Source organism: Eriocheir sinensis, chromosome 49 (assembly GCF_024679095.1).
Source record: "Eriocheir sinensis breed Jianghai 21 chromosome 49, ASM2467909v1, whole genome shotgun sequence".
NCBI classification, from domain to species: Eukaryota; Metazoa; Arthropoda; class Malacostraca; order Decapoda; family Varunidae; genus Eriocheir; species Eriocheir sinensis.
Window position 1 is genome coordinate 203,672 of NC_066557.1, and position 16,203 is coordinate 219,874.

At 40.1% G+C, this 16,203-nt stretch overlaps 3 long non-coding RNA genes across 5 annotated transcripts in view; 1 reads left to right on the top strand and 2 right to left on the bottom strand.

The window, feature by feature from the left end:
- LOC126981678 (uncharacterized) overlaps positions 1 to 6,790 on the bottom strand; it is an 86,154-nt gene extending 79,364 nt beyond the window's left edge. The window contains exons 1-2 of one of the 2 annotated variants that reach the window (XR_007734033.1): positions 6,249 to 6,790; positions 5,109 to 5,170 (exon numbers count right to left, since the gene is read on the bottom strand). This is a non-coding gene — a long non-coding RNA (uncharacterized LOC126981678). The remainder of the gene's footprint in view (positions 1 to 5,108; positions 5,171 to 6,248) is intronic. The other variant, XR_007734034.1, reaches the window with a different exon arrangement.
- LOC126981680 (uncharacterized) overlaps positions 1 to 13,224 on the top strand; it is a 77,169-nt gene extending 63,945 nt beyond the window's left edge. Inside the window, exons 3-5 of one of the 2 annotated variants that reach the window (XR_007734039.1) lie at positions 11,901 to 11,991; positions 12,216 to 12,372; positions 12,721 to 13,224. This is a non-coding gene — a long non-coding RNA (uncharacterized LOC126981680). The remainder of the gene's footprint in view (positions 1 to 11,900; positions 11,992 to 12,215; positions 12,373 to 12,720) is intronic. The other variant, XR_007734037.1, reaches the window with a different exon arrangement.
- LOC126981684 (uncharacterized) lies at positions 12,407 to 13,867 on the bottom strand. The gene is made up of 3 exons (XR_007734043.1): positions 13,811 to 13,867; positions 13,458 to 13,524; positions 12,407 to 13,256 (listed from the first exon to the last, which is right to left on the bottom strand). It is a non-coding gene; the product is annotated as an uncharacterized LOC126981684 (long non-coding RNA).
- Positions 13,868 to 16,203: the final 2,336 nt, after the last annotated feature.

The following is a 16,203-nucleotide window of genomic DNA, read 5'->3' on the forward strand; positions in this document are numbered from 1 at the left end:
ATGTGCTAAGATGCGTTAATTCACACTCCTCAATAGTTTGAAGTTTCTTCAATATTCAAGCTGTTTGTCACTGTACTGTATTCAGAGACCAACATACAACACATAATGCATTAGCCTCGCGTGAGATGGCTACCATAATTTCAGACTCGTGTGTTCAGTGACTTTCTTGTTTATTTATTTTGATATATATCAACTTTGTCAGGTTACTCTGGTATATCTTTACCTCAGTGGGTCAAGGCACACAATCACTAGTACTATTATAAAATGTTCTAATGTTTCCCGAGCTTCTACACCTATCTGCTGTACTATAGATAGGTATAGGTACTTCTCCATTCACAGAGGCCACTTCTCTCAACTATCTTTGACAGGTCTCCCATTCACATTGTTTCACTCTGCTCCAGTGTCATCATATGCTTTCCCTCTCTGTATATTTCCTTTTTCCAAAGGGGATTGTCTTGAATTTCCAGTGTTATATTAATTTGGCCCACCGGTGTTCACTCATTTCCTCTCTTTGAAACTCAGCTTCCCCTTTGTTAACCTTTCTCAGAAGCTTCACCCCATTTCCTGAGAGCATGTGAACACTATCATGCCAACTGGTCTTGAATGACTTCTAATCTCCCGACATCTTCAGTGTTAGTCCTGCTGACCCATACAAGATAGCTGTGGGGTTACTACCTTCCCAATCCAAAGGCAACTTCTATATTCATACTGGGTAATTTCCCTTCTCTACCACTGATGTTAACACCCGTCATTTTCCTTACCTTGGCTTCATTCAGTTTTCTTTGTACTTTCTCCTATGGCCTCCTTGCTGATCTCAAATGCTAAATAACCATGTGTTTCTATTACCTCTAAGATATTGTTTCCCAGCACCCGCTGTCCTACTGCTGGTGTGAATTTCCATTATTATGTTTAAAGATAAGTTTCCATTCCATACCAAAGTCATTTAGGATCAGGCAAAATCCTTCCACTAATACTACATCATCTGCATAACCTAGGCAAAGCAATACAACTTCTGATGTGTGGGGCTTTATTACTTTTGCCTATATCCACATATACACATGGAGGAGGGGGAATGATTATGAGCAGAAAGGATTGATTGATTATGTGGCAGTAGATGGAAGACTGAGAAAGGATATCTGTGACGCGAAGGTAGTAAGCGGGATGTTCGATGGCTCTGACCATCTTGCAAAAGTGGGTGTTTGAAAAGAAAGGTGAAGTAAAAAAGGAAATACTGAAGATAGAAAAGTTACAGGAAAAAAGAAATAAAAGATGAGTATAACGTGAAATGGCAGAGGCCTTAAGTGAAAAATGGGAAAGTGTGAAAATAGTACAGATACTGAAAAAGTTTTTAGAACATTTAAAGAAGTAGTGTTAACTACAACAAAAAAGTGGTAGGGATGAAAGTGGTGAGAGATGGAAAAAGAAAAGGAAATTCATGGTGGACAGAAGAGATAAGGAGGATAGTAAGGGAGAAAAGGGAACTTTTTAAGAAAACTTAAGAAAGAAATGTGGTTGAGCAAGTAAAAAGGGAAAGGAAAAAGAAATATAGAGAATGCAAAATTAAATTAAAACAAGCAATAAAAGAAAGTAAGAAGAGAGTTGGTGAAGACTTTGGAAAAGACTAAGTGAAAAATATAAAGGGAACAGGAAATCATATTGGAAAGAAGTAAAAAACGAAAGAAAAGCATAACCCCAATAATATCTCCCCAAGGAAAATTAATGAAGTTATGGGTGAGAATGGAAAGATGTTCAAAGACGGGGAAGCTGTGAAAGAGACATGGAGAGAATATTTCAAAAACTTAATGAATTTTGATGATGGACGTCCAGCAGCTGTAACAGCAACAGTTTTGAGCGGAGGTAGAGGAGGAGTATATAAAGAAAGAAGTATAACATATGAAGAAGTAAATCAGGCATTAAAAAGATTAACAAATGGAAAAGCAGCAGGAACTGATGGAATCAATCAAATATTTTCCTTCAGGATGGTAGGAGAAAAAATAATAGCAAAAGGAAAGAAACTATACGCTGCCTTCATGGACTTTGAAAAAGCATATGACAAATTCAATTGGATTGCATTGTGGGATGTTTTAAAGATTTATGGTGTGGGAGGAAAACTGCTTAGTGCAATAAAGTCTTTCTATGAGGATGCATCTGCATGTGTCAAAATTGGTGGAGAAACAAGTGAACATTTTGAGATAAAGGTGGGATTAAGGCAGGGGCGTGTCATGTCACCATGGTTGTTCAATATTAATATGGATGGTGTCATGAGAGAAATAAAGGGCAAAGTTGGAGTAAAAATGTACGCTGAGGGAAGGCAGTAGGTGCTGAATTCAATCCTGTTTACTGATGACACAGTGCTCATTGCAGAAAATGAAAGTGACTTACAACACTTGGTCAGTGATTTTCATAGCGTCTGTAAAAGGAGAAAGCTGAAAGTAAATGTCAACAAAAGTAAAGTGATGGTTTGTGAGGGGAGTAGAAGTGAAGTTGTAGATTTTGTATGCCCATATAGAGTGGGAACTGAATGTGAAAAAGAATGCAAAATAATTCTGAATGGTGAAGAAATGGAGGAGGTCAATGAGTTTAAGTACCCTGGATCAGTTATCAGTTGAAAATACAATAATAGTACCAACCCTCACATATGCAAGTGAAACATGGGCCTTGAATGAAAGTCAGAGGTCTAGAGTGCAGGCAGTGGAAATGAGTTATTTGAGGAGTGCTTGTGGTGTGAGTAGAATGGATGGAATAAGTAATGAAAGTGAGTATGAGCGTTTTGGAATGTGTCACGGGGGTGAAGGGAATAAGTGACTTTAAAGTGGTTTGGCCACATGGAGCGAATGGAGGAGAGTAAGATGACCAGAAGGGTGTATGTGAGATTGAGGGAGGGAATGTTAGAGGACGACCTCCAGTGAAATGGAGAGATAGGGTGCAGGAGTACGTTAGGGAGAAGGATGAGAGATCCTTGAGAAACTTTGAGCAGGCAAGGATAGAGAAAGATGGAAACTTCTGCCGTGGCCATCCCCTGGTGGGAGCTCCTAAGAGCAGGCGTCGATGAGATGATGATGATGAATGAATTGAGAGGAATCACAGCAGAAATGTTGAAGTGTGGAGATGAAGTTACTATATGAATGGTCAAGATATGTGAAGTGGCCTGGGAAGGGGGGGGGAGGTCCCAGCAGACTTGACAAAAGCCATCATGGTCCCAGTTTACAAGGGGAAGGGCAGGAGAGGGGAGGTGGGAGTTGTAGGGGTATAAGTCTGCTGAGTGTAGGCTACCTGGAAAGGTATATGGAAAAGTCCTAATTGAGACTGCGCAAAGACTTACAGAAGAGAAAATCAGTGAAGAACAAGGAGACTTCAGGAAGGGAAGAGGATGTGTGGATCAGATATTTTCCTTCAGGATGGTGTTTTATTAGAAAAAATATTAGCAAAAGGAAAAAATACTATGCTGCCTTCATGGATCTAGTTATTCTAAAGAAAGTTTATGACAGAGTCGATTGGCTGGCATTGTGGGACGTCTTAAAGATATATGGTGTGGGAGGAAAACTGCTTTATGCAATAAAGTCTTTCTATGAGGATGCATCTGCATGTGTCAAAATTAGTGGAGAAACAAGTGAACATTTTGAGATGAAAGTGGGCTAAGGCAGGGGTGTGTCATGTCATCGTGGTTGTTCAATATTTATATGGATGGTGTTATGAGAAATGAAGGGCAAAGTTGGGGAAATTGAAGTAAAAATGTATGCTGAGGGAGGGAAGGAAGTGGGTGATGAATTCAATCTTATTTGCTGATGACACGGTGCTCAATGCAGAAAATGAAAGTGACTTACAAAATTTGGTCAGTGTTTTTGATAGTGTATGTAAAAGGAGAAAGTTGAAAGTAAATGTCAACAAAAGTAAAGTGATGGTTTGTGAGCGGAGTAGAAGGGAGGTTGTAGAGTTTGTATGCCCATATAGAGTGGGCACTGAATGTGAAAAAGAATGCCAAATAATTTTGAATGGTGAAGAAATGGAGGAGGGTAATGAGTTTCAGTACCTTGGATCAGTTATGTGTAAGCATGGTGGTGCAGAAGGAGAGGAAAGAGAAAAGGCATTGCAAGGATTGATTGATTGGAGAAGCTGCGGATCCATCTCGGGCATGCCATCTCATTGTTGGGGGCTGAATTTCTCCATGGCATGGACTGGACCCCTGCCGGACAGCTGGAGAAAGCTGCCATGGCACAAACCCGACTGATGGAGACAACTGATTTCTTCTTCCACATCATGTTTGGCCCTGAAACATGAGTGCAAGTTCAAATAAACAACATTATATATATATATATATATATATATATATATATATATATATATATATATATATATATATATATATATATATATCTATATATATTTATTGGGGTGTTTTTCTTGATTAGTGTACTATTCTAAAAGATGTTAACCTGGTAGCTGGAGGGATCATGTTTCTTAAAGGTACCTCCTAGCGAGAAAAAAGAGAAAAAATCATCACTCACGCAAACCATTTCATAATATATATCAACACATTTGTGATCAGTTTATGCATCATCTATTTTTGGGGGTTTATATCATGGCAAAAATGTGGCCCATCGCTGGCACACGGTAAAGCCACAAATTTGGCCTGTTGCTGCTACCAGGTTAAGTTGGACTATGAATGGACAGATGTTGTTTTAAGAGCATCTGAAATAAACTTATGGGACTGATATATGATAATTAAATCTGTGATATTTATTAAGATGTGTCCAGTGATTTAATTGGCAAAGAATTGCAAAACACAAGCTAAGAAAATAAAAGTACTGAACTGATTGACGTATCAACACAGGAAATGGCCGTCGGAGAAATAAGAATGGATTAGTAATTAATATACCCGAAGCAAGAACTAAAAGACATTGCATCAACATAAGTATGTGATAAAATAACAGGCATTATCTACATGAGTTATTTACTGCACAGTGCACACTATATGGGCTGGCAACATTGTCTTATTTTCTAGCAATTGAAGTTGCTTATATTGTGCATTATATTCTTGCATGGGAATGATTGCTTGATGCTGGATGACAAAACTAAATGATTAAACAATAATGTTATGTGGCGAATACCAGCTTGAGGTCACTCTAGGTCTAGGAGGACTTGCTCGTTGTTGTCAATGTCATCACGATCACTGCAAATAGATACATTACAATTAGAAATGCTTTGGTACCTGCCCTATATCTATATCTATACTTGTCCAGAAGTCAAAACTCTTGACTCATGGACCAATTTGCAATTTTTTTTGTTCAAAAAGATTTTAGCATTGTTGGTTGACTTTAATAGCTATTTGGGAGTAAGACTAAGAATAATCATAAAATTCACTTTTAGATCTTCATAAGAAAGGAAGCTGCAAATAACAAAAGCCATAATATACTGTGAACTAATTAATTTCAAATGTGAAAAAAAAGACATGACCAAAACAAATTAAACAATACTACAATGCTAGCTAGCATGGGTATTAGTATCATTTTGCAACACCCAGGGATTCCTGGGAGGTATTTTACAGAAAGGATAGCTGCCGTTCGTTAAGTAGGATCAATGAGGTTAGGTGACGTTTATAATTTTTTGTTAAGTTAAAATAAGGCAACATTCTGAATGATAGTTAGTTTGGTAAAAATTTACGTCCAAAATCAAAATGTTTGTTTAAAAATAGTCAGTAACACAAATCGGAAATTTATCTGAGTTAGAGAGGTGAACTTATATTAAGTTAGGTATGTCAGAGCAAGGTTTCTAAACAAGTTGATTTAGGATTAAAGGAAAAAGTCATAAGTGATGCAAGCTTGAGTACTAGAGCAAGTTCGGTTTAAGAGCTACCGGTACGTCAAATTGATTTGGTTTGGTTACTAAAAGTAAGCAAAGGAAGGTAATTTTGTTAGAACACTTCTGACATTTAAGTTAGGTTAAAAATATCAACTTTTCTAAATAATTGTTGATTTGGTTAAAACTGGCTATCTTCAATAACAGATTGTTGAAATAACTATATGTCAATGATAAATTTACCCAGGTTAGGTTTGGTTTATCGTTGCTGGGAGGTTAGTCAAGTAAAAATTAAATAACAGACACTAGTGACCCAAATAGGTATTGTTTAGGGTTTGGTAAGATTGGTGGGAAACGTTTGTTGAAGTCAGTCACAAGATTAACAGGTGTGTTAGGTTTAAAGAGTTGAATGTTGTAAAGGATAAGTCTGGCGAGGTAAAATATTGGCTCACCTGTGTTCGTTCCTTGGGCAGGAGTCTGTGGCTGCCGGTGTTGATCACAGGTAAGATACACGTGCACCAGTGATGACTGGACCTTCACAGACTACCTAAGGTGAGTGATAACAGACACTGGATGCCCTCCAGGCGATGGCTGGGGGCTGTATAACGCCAGCCACACACTGAGGCCCGCGGGGCTTCCAGCAAGGTTACTCCCAGGGCTCCTTGTGTGACAGCCTGTGGATGGTGGCAGGCGGTCACCAGCCATCGCCTGGAGGGTCTCCAGTGTCTGTTATCACTCAATCTCTGTCAGTCTGTGAAGGTTGCACCTGCATTTTACCTGTCAGCGAACACCACTTCAGTCGTGATGGCCATGTAGGTGTTTCCAAGGTCCGCCTCGCCGAACCACTCATCTCAGCACGGTCAGCACAGTCCACAGATATTTCAGGATGAGTTTCAAATCATTACACGCCTCCAATTCGTCTAGACGAGGCAGATATATTAGGAGGTGATGCCTTTCCGCCCGCTGTAATCCACCATGTTGCAATACTTATGCATTTTTAACGGTGCTAAGGGAGCCCCTTTCCCGCCTTAAATTTTCCGCCCGCTAAGTGCTCCAGCTTCAGCGCTAAGCGGCCCAGCGCCATTTTAAGTAGAAAACTTAACGATTCTTTGCCGTTAAGTGCACTTAGCGATGCTAAGAACGTTTGTGTGTACCGCCCCAGCTGCTCGGATTTATTTATTGGATTTATTGATAATTCTTCATGTCAGATTTTTTTTTTAGGTTGTTAATAAATATTGTTATTGTTATTAGACTATGATCGAGTACATCCATAATAACTATACATGCTATTTTTTTATCGAAAAAATAAATATTCACTTCATTCAGAGAGAGAGAGAGAGAGATCACCACTTATTAGTAAGTGGATATCTCGGTGATATGGGTAGTGGGAACTCGATCATAGTCTAATAACAATAACAATATATATTAGCGTTTTCTAACTTTTAACCCAAGACTTCGTTTTCTTTTTACTTGCCACTGTTAAATTCGTATGACTCGTTAACTTTTAGAGAGAGAGAGAGAGAGAGAGAGAGAGAGAGAGAGAGAGAGAGAGAGAGAGAGAGAGAGAGAGAGAGAGAGAGAGAGAGAGAGAGAGAGATCATATTTATCCAATAAAGCATTAACGAAAAAAGAGTTTCAATCCCTTGGCGAGAGTTTTTGGCTATAAAGAATTGCATGATGAATTATATAAGATGATTAAATATTGGAGGTGTAGCAGGAGAGAGAGAGAGAGAGAGAGAGAGAGAGAGAGAGAGAGAGAGAGAGAGAGAGAGAGAGAGAGAGATCACCACTTAGTGAGTGGATATCTCTGTGATATGGGTAGTGGGTACTCGATCATAGTCTAATAACAATAACAATATTTATTAGCAACCTAAAAAAGAAAAAGAATCGGACATGAAAAATTATCCAGTAACTCCAATAAATAAATAAAATAATGGAAACGGGAGCTGTGATGGAAACGGAAAGCAGGACAAAATGGTGGGAACTTGGGGAGACGGTCAGCGGGGCAGTGACTCAGCGTCTACACACAAGGGCGGATCCAGCCTTGAGTTTTGGGGGGGGCCAACTGTTCATCGACGACGGACTGTACACATGGAATTAAGTCACATCGGATTGCATTGTGCTTTTCAGGGGCATAACTCAAGAATTAGATCCAGAATACTTTTGGTCTTTATTAAGCATATATTAATATATAACATATAAGAATCACAATAATCACATCGTAATATTTAAAAACATTGCTTTCATCAGCCTTGACCTTTTTTAATCTTGACAACCCCGTCTTCTTGCCTCCATATGTAAATTTTGACCTTTACCATATACACTTGTCATGCGATATAATAAATAATAATGAAATGCTCAGATGCAATTATGTTTGCTCGTGTAGCCTAATATGTTTATGTATTCCATATTTGTACAGTGTTTATGAAAGATTTTCTTCGCATATAATAGCAAAAACACATTCAGTTTCGTAAAGAGTTATTTTATGAGCGTCAAACCTGCGTAATATGTAGCCTAATGAGTGTATATATGCCATAATTGTACTGTGCTTATGGAAGCTTTTTTCTGCATGTAATAAAAAAAAAACATTTATTTTCGGAAGAAGGTATTTTTTATGAGAGTCAAACATACGAAATATGTAGCCTAATATGAATAATCGAGCTGGTAGGAAAGGATGCCTACGTACTGTGTGATGGCGCGGGGCGAGGAGACCAAGGCCCAGCCCATACCACATGGAGGCGGGCGAGCACCGAGCGTCACTAAGATCCTAACGGCAATGCGCAGTGCCGAGTGATCATTAAGCTTCCCGGAACCCAAGTGATCATGATGCTTCGCGGTACCAGTACCGATAGCAGTTATCGATACCAGTACCGGTACCTGGGCCCAGCAGATTTACAATTAATCTTAATCTTCAACTTAAAAGTTCCACTGAATCTCAAGTTTAACTTAAAGCTGAGCTTAAATGAAAAAATAAGTTCAACTTCGCTCAACAGCTGATCCAGTATGAAAATTTATCCTGGCAAAAGATGTATTTTTTAAATTGCAGAATTCCAACACTTCAGTGATTGAATATGTAGTAATACTACTTTATCAATGTTATATGATGATATACTTCAGAAATATGGGCATAATAAGGTAGTATTTATAAAATAAAGGTTACGTTTATCATCCGCGCAAGGTGATATTCTTTTTTTTTTCACTTGAATGTATACACGGACACGCGTACCTCAAGGCAAGTATAGAGAAGGTATAGTCATACAGGCGGGAGGAAATCACTCGTTGGTAACTCCTATAGCCTTCACGCTCGGCCCCGCCCCATCCTCGTTGTCTGCCCAAACCGATGACTTCACACATCTCACTCCCACCCTGTTTCCTGACCCCAACATTCATTTTTACGAAAACCTAAGACCACCATCATCTTCTTGAAAAAATTCTGCATCACACTAGCATAAATTTGTAACAATAATGTAAAAGTTGCTTCGGCATTTATTTACTCAAGTCAGACTCGCCGCGCACCTCACGCCCCATCTGTGTGTGAGCGGCGAGTCTGACTTGAGTAAACAAATGCCGAAGCAAATGAAAGCCGTCACGGCTCGGCTTATGTTCGGAGGCGATTTTGACCCTATGCATATTTTTACCTCGGGACGTACCACACACCATCAGAAGCAGAAAAGCATGCAGATTCAGGATCTGGGCTTATAAAAGTGATGCGACGAAAACCAGCTGAGTACTAAGGAGTTGAAGGGAAATAAGTGCAAGAACATGTTTACTCCATAGTTCACTTAACTCTGATTTTCGTATGTGTAATTTTACATTATTGTTACAAATTTATGCTAGTGTGATGCAGAATTTTCTCAGGAAGATGATGGTGGTCTCAGTTTTTCGTAAAAATGAATGTTGGGGTCAGGAAACAGGGTGGGAGTGAGGTGTGTGAAGTCGTCGGTTTGGGCAGACAACGAGGATGGGGCGGGGCTTAATTAGGCTCGAGGAAGGGGCGGAGCTTATCGGGACGCCAGCCAATCATCGTCCAGGATGAGATGCCGTGAACATTTCTATTTATATTTTTTATTCATCGACAATTGCTTCATAGAGTATATAACAAAAAATCCACATCTTATTTTATTTTATTGAAGTAGTTTATAACATAAAAAACATCCGAGAGGTCCTAATAAAAAAGCTAATTTCAAAATTTGGTTCTTCACGTTCTATGAGAGTGACGCTACCTTTCTATACTTGCCTTGGCGTACCTGTTCGTCTTCCTCATTCCTCCATCACCCACCCTCTGACGGAGTAATTATGGAAAATATTGCCGATTTCACTTCTCCCAAGAGGAAAAGGGGAGTGAATTGGAAAGACTGCCACACTCTGCACATAGTAGAGCAAGTTGGGTTAAGGAAGACCATACTGAGGGGCAAATTCAGCCCTACTTTAACATACAACGACAAGCGGGCAGCGTGGGAGGAGGTGACAGACAGCCTCAATTCTACGTTTGGGCTCAGCCGCAGCCACGCAGAAGTCGAGAAGAAGTGGCAGAATACCAAGACCACTTCCATTCAACGGCTTTCTGCTATGAGGGAAGCCCAAAGAAAGACAGGTGAGTAACAGTAGCAAATTTTGTAGTATTGATATATTTTCGTTATGTTCGTATGAGGATTAGTAAGCAAGGTAAAAGTGGACAAGGAATTTGCAATCATCCCGTTTGGAGATATTTGTTCTGTACTGCATGTTTAAATAGTAATCACTTATCTAGAAATTAAAGGTAAATATGGAGAGTCACTATGCGCCTCTAGTTTTACTGCTGCATCATACATATACTGCATCTAGAAGTGATGATAGAAGTAACATATATTACTGCTCTCCCTGGTAGTGAGGAGGAAATTGTGGGGTAAAGGCATTGCAATCATGCTGTCTATCTGAAATGAAGCATTTCTGTGATCTACTTACGGAGAAAATATACATTTTCGAAATGAATCTCCCGATAGCATTGCTGTGGGGCAGCGCCGTTTTGATGGATCCCTATAAGTAATTGTATGTTTACATTCATTAGCAGAAGGCGTTATGTGGGGTTGGTTCAGGGGGTTAAGCCCCCCATGAGGGGTTAGGTTATGTAAAGTTCAGTTGGGGTAGTTTAAATATGCACCCCCACCTTCTTTTTAATTTTAAGTACTTGAGCCTTCATATTATGGTTGAGGGACATGTATTTCGTCCCTTAAATATAATATGGAAGCGTCATATCGTATGTATTTTGGAGGCACAGAGACTCCACAATTATCTGCTTTTCCTTCTAGGTTTGGGTTGACCAGGCTATGTGTTAAGATTAATTTGGACCTTGTTACAGGTGGTGGCTCAGCGGTGGATACCTCTCTGTGTGACATCACAGAGGCAGTCCTCAGAGTCATCGGGGAGGACAGCAGTACAGCGAGGGGTATATCCAAAGGGATATCCCAAAATGACACAGCCCTCATGGAAGCAGACTTGTAAGTACTACTGTTTGATATTATTCTTTAAAAAGAAGACATTTGATTTAGACGTTCTCTTTGCACCCACTTCAGGTAAAACAGCTTAGCATCAACTTTATATAACTTTATATAATACGCCTCTGTGGTCTGGTGGTCAGCGTGCCTGGCTACTACTCTGCAGGCCCGGGCGGTCTGTGTGCAGCTCACCCAGCTGTTCATCCTCCCTTTCGGGCTGGTCAACAAATGGGTACCTTTACCTCTTTGTAATTACCCGATGCTGATGTGTGGGGGGTTCTGAGTGCCTACTGCTTGATTTATAAGTTATTTTGGTAGGTGTTATCATGGTAGCCTAAGACTGGTACAGTTTCAGTTAACATGCCCAACTCAATCCTGCAGTCACAGGTTTGATTCCAGAATTGCCCGTAGATAATTAGTGGGGCACTGATATGCATAGGCACTCAGCATTTCCTTCTACAGCTTATTAGTTGCTTATTTGACTCCGTCATTAACATAAAAAATGTAACTAAGGATTTGCCATTCATGGCAGTTCAAACTTTTTTTTTTTTTTCATTCTCCTACAAAGAAGTATTGTGCTCAGTACATAGTGTATTACTGTGCATTTTTTAATGCAAATTTCTTTTTTAGGGATGATGATGCCTCCAGCACCAGCAAGGTGGGTCGTCTTGAGCCACCTCCAACTGGAATGGAACCCAGCCCGGCCAGTGGGGATGTAATGGTAAGGAAGTTCTTGCGTAGCCCATCTCCACCTCCAGTACCTCCTCCCCTTCCATCCAACTGCCCCACCAGCAGAGAGGCTTTAGTCATATGCAAGGAGGCAGTAAAAGTTTCTAAGAAAATTTGTGCTGCATACATAGTTATTAAACATCCAAAGTAAGAAGTACAGGAAAAATAGTAAGAACGTTAATTTCTCTATTTGTATGTTTACTCTTTCTGTTTCAGACGAGGGTAACTCGGCTCGTCCTGAAACCATCTGCACCTCCTGTGCTCAATAGCGCTCTGAATTCTGATAACCACATAGTGGCTATAGCCTACGAGGAGGCAGTGGCAGCATACAAGCGAATGAGCGCTGCATACGTTCAATCATTAGAAAACCAAAGTAAGAGGTATAGGAAAAATAGCATCATTGAGAGTATATTTATATATATTTATTCTTACTTTTCCCCCACAGCTTATCCTATGTTTATAGTGAAGTGGTGATCATAGTAAATACTAAACACATTTCAATTCAGAATAACAAAATTATAACGTACACCACAAAATTGCAGTAAACGTGGAAATATTAATTTACTCATAATGCAATGCTTCGTATTAAGTCATGCTTGGTACCTGCACCCCACTTTACAGCTTGATTAATCTCTGCACCACATATATTTGCTTCTTGCTGTGTCCTGCTTAATCATTTTACAAAGGCGTCATATGGACTGAAGTTTTGTTTTCTTTCCAGACAGAGGTCCATGGCAGCCTAATAAATAAATACAATTGTGAATTTGGTTATTTTTTCATCCTCCTAGAAAAAAAACTTTAGCGTGTGTGAAGGAAAGTGACCTGGCGTAGTTAGGTGGAGGTGACGCTAGATCAAACCCCTCTTTAGGCAGCAACCCCATATGGCGGTGAGAGCTGAATGGGAAGCCGGGTAAAGGTGTTGGCGTTCGGCTGAGTCCTCCACGCTGGTCCTCCACATCGCGTTACTTCGAGCCCTTGGGGAGATGGAGCAGGGTTTGAAGCGTGTTCCCTTGACCCTTAGAGAGGTGGAGCAGGGGTCGAAGTACCACTTACTGAGGTGAAGCAGGGATAAATAAGTAGTCTTCCCTCTCAGCGTGACCTGGTTGGTAATGTTAATGCAAAGTTTAAGGGACCCGGCCGCAGAGCCATGCGTTCCAGAGGAAGGTCAAGCATTCCTGTAGAGCCCCCATGCATGGTTGACGTGTTGCTTGAAGATGTGTCAACTTGTACAGGCTGATATGGATTCATGGCTCGGCACTGTGAAGGCAAAAAAAAAATAGCAATGAGTACCAATATTACAAATGTCAAAAGAAAATAAAGTCTGCAAAAGAATTATTCAAATATCCAATAGATAATTGTAATGAAACAGATTTGCATGTATAGATGTTTGAGTGAAAAGCATGAAGCTGAGAAGTTGCAAAAGTTGCATTGTCTGTTTAAAAAGATCAAAATAATTACTGGAAATGGTGGTTGCAGAACACCTCCCTGAAACGTGTTCCATTTGCTGCATCCTGTGGCAACTGCACTGTAGAAATGAGATGAGACATAGTATATTAGATGTTTTATAAAAATTATTGCAATATCATTCCGTTGTATGGTACATTTACTAGCACTTTCAACAATCTCAACATGAACTATGGTTATTGGAAAATTAATAGATTCCCTGTTTTGGAGGAGAAACTAGACATGAAATCATTCCAAATGTAGGTATGAAAAGATTCCCCCTATTGTTACCAGTTTTGGGCACTGCGTGTCTGGGCAGCATGCAGACAAATGGGATTATCTGAAGATAATACTGGTTGAATGTATACCTTCTTGATGTTCATCTTCAACCTCATTGATGTCATCCACATCTACGACGTTTTCATCTAGCAGCTGAATATTCCTCCTCTTGCATAGGTTGTGAAGCAGAGCACAGGCAAGGATTACTTGGCAGGTTTATTCAGGGCTGAGCCGGACTTCACCATGCAGGACATGGAACCGGCGTTTCAGTTGGCCTATTCCTCGTTCCACAATACTCCGGGTTTTCTTGTGTGCCCTGTAACAGTAAAGGGTTGTTAAGAATGATTTTGGATTTGTCTTCTGAATGTTACTGTGCTCTTAATATACATTCATTCATAACTGATGTACAGTGTCTCCTATAAGTTACGCTAACAACGGACACACAGTAAATTAAGTATTATTTTAGTCTTGAAGAGATTAGGTTAGGTTTGGTTAAAATTTAAATAAATTTGATAAAATACTGGTGGGGGAACTTACTTCACTTTCTTTACTCTATTAATTCATTTGGACAGTGTATATAATTGGTATCAAATATATTTTGGAATATCCAGTTTAATTTATATTATGTTAATGTTGGGTCGTGTTACTCTACATGTACACCCACATGACAGAGAATTCCTCTTCCTCTTCTGCTCTTCATTGAGTCTTCTCCCCAGCACATAAATTCATTTAGAAATGTTTGTATGTATATACTTGGGTTCTATGAAAATTCACTGCATCAGCTTTGTTAGGTTGCATTACTCTACATGTACACCCGCATGACAAGACGATTCTTAGATTCCTCTTCTGCTCTTCATTGAGTCTTCTCCCCAACACATAAATTCATTTAGAAATGTTTGTATGTACTTGGGTTATATGAAAATTCACTGCGTCAGCTTTGTTAGGTTGTGTTACTCTACATTTACACCCATATGACAAGACAATTATTAGATTCCTCTTTTGCTCTTCATTGAGTCTTTTCCCCAGTACACAAATCCATTGCAAATAGATACATGTATTGGGGGAGAAGACCCCCTAGGCAGGGTTATATGAAAATTCACTGAATCAATTTTATGTTAGGTTACATGTAGGTTCATTAAAGATTACATCAAAACTCATAATAAAAAAATCTCTTGAATGAGAAATCTGCCTGCTGGTATTCGCTTAAGAATTACCATCAAATTTCCCCACAATGAAATTACCTGTTGTATGCTGCCTGGCTGTCAGTCTGTGGCCGAGGGAAGGGAGTCAACAGATACCGTCTGCAAGGGTAGCCACTAGCCACTGTCCCCTAATAGATGACATGAATCCGGTGGTATATGATGATCCTCAAACATGCGTTTGAGGCCACTCTCACGCCAAATACGAGCATCATGAGTGGACCCAGGCCAGTTAGCTACAACATTAAGAATATTATATTTGGCATCAAACACTAATTGTGTGTTTATGCTATGGAAATTCTTCCTGTTGACATAGTCTGCTTCATATTCCCTGGGGGCCAGTATCCTGACATGCGTGCAATCTATTACACCAACAATGCCAGGGAAGTTTGCAACTTGCACAAATTCTTGTTGTTTCTCTCGGATTTCAGGGACGGTGCGAGGAAATCGAATGAATTGGACAAGTATGGCTGGTTGTGTAAGTGCCTTGAGGGTATCGGTGATCGCTTTGCTTACTGACGACTGTGATGGACCAAGATCTTCACTGTTACACATCTGCATTTTCCCCGTTGCTAAGTAACGCAGTGTAATAATTACTTTCATTTCGGGTGTCAATGCAAAACTCCTTGAAGTAGGGCTTTGCAGGGCCCCTCTCACCAAATCCGTTACGAACAGTACTCCTGCACGATCCAGTCTGTGGCGTTTCAATAGTTCTGCGTCACTCAAAGTATTCAGAACGTCTCTTCGCTCTTGAAAAGTCTTCACTAGGCGCTGGCGGGCTTGTTGACTTTCGGCCATCTTGGCGACTGAAGTTCGAGGCTCCTTAATACGGGTTTGGGCCCGCCTAAAATATCCCGTCAGCTAAGATCAACTTATGAGGGATAAGATGAAGAATAAAGTTAAACTCGCCCTAAAGTCAAACTTAGCGGTTTAAGATTAATTGTAAATTCGGGCACTGTATCGATAACTGCTATCGGTACTGGTACCGCGAAGCATCATGATCACTTGGGTTCCGGGAAGCAATGATCACCCGCCGGTACTGGTATCGATAACTGCTATCGGTACTGGTACCGCGAAGCATCATGATCACTTGGGTTCCGGGAAGCTTAATGATCACTCGGTGCTCGCCCGCCTCCATGTGGTATGGGGCCTGTGTGTAGACGCTGAGTCACTGCCCCGCTGACCGTCTCCCCAAGTTCCCACCATTTTGTCCTGCTTTCCGTTTCCATCACAGCTCCCGTTTCCATTATTTGATTTATTTATTGGAGTTACGTACTGGATAA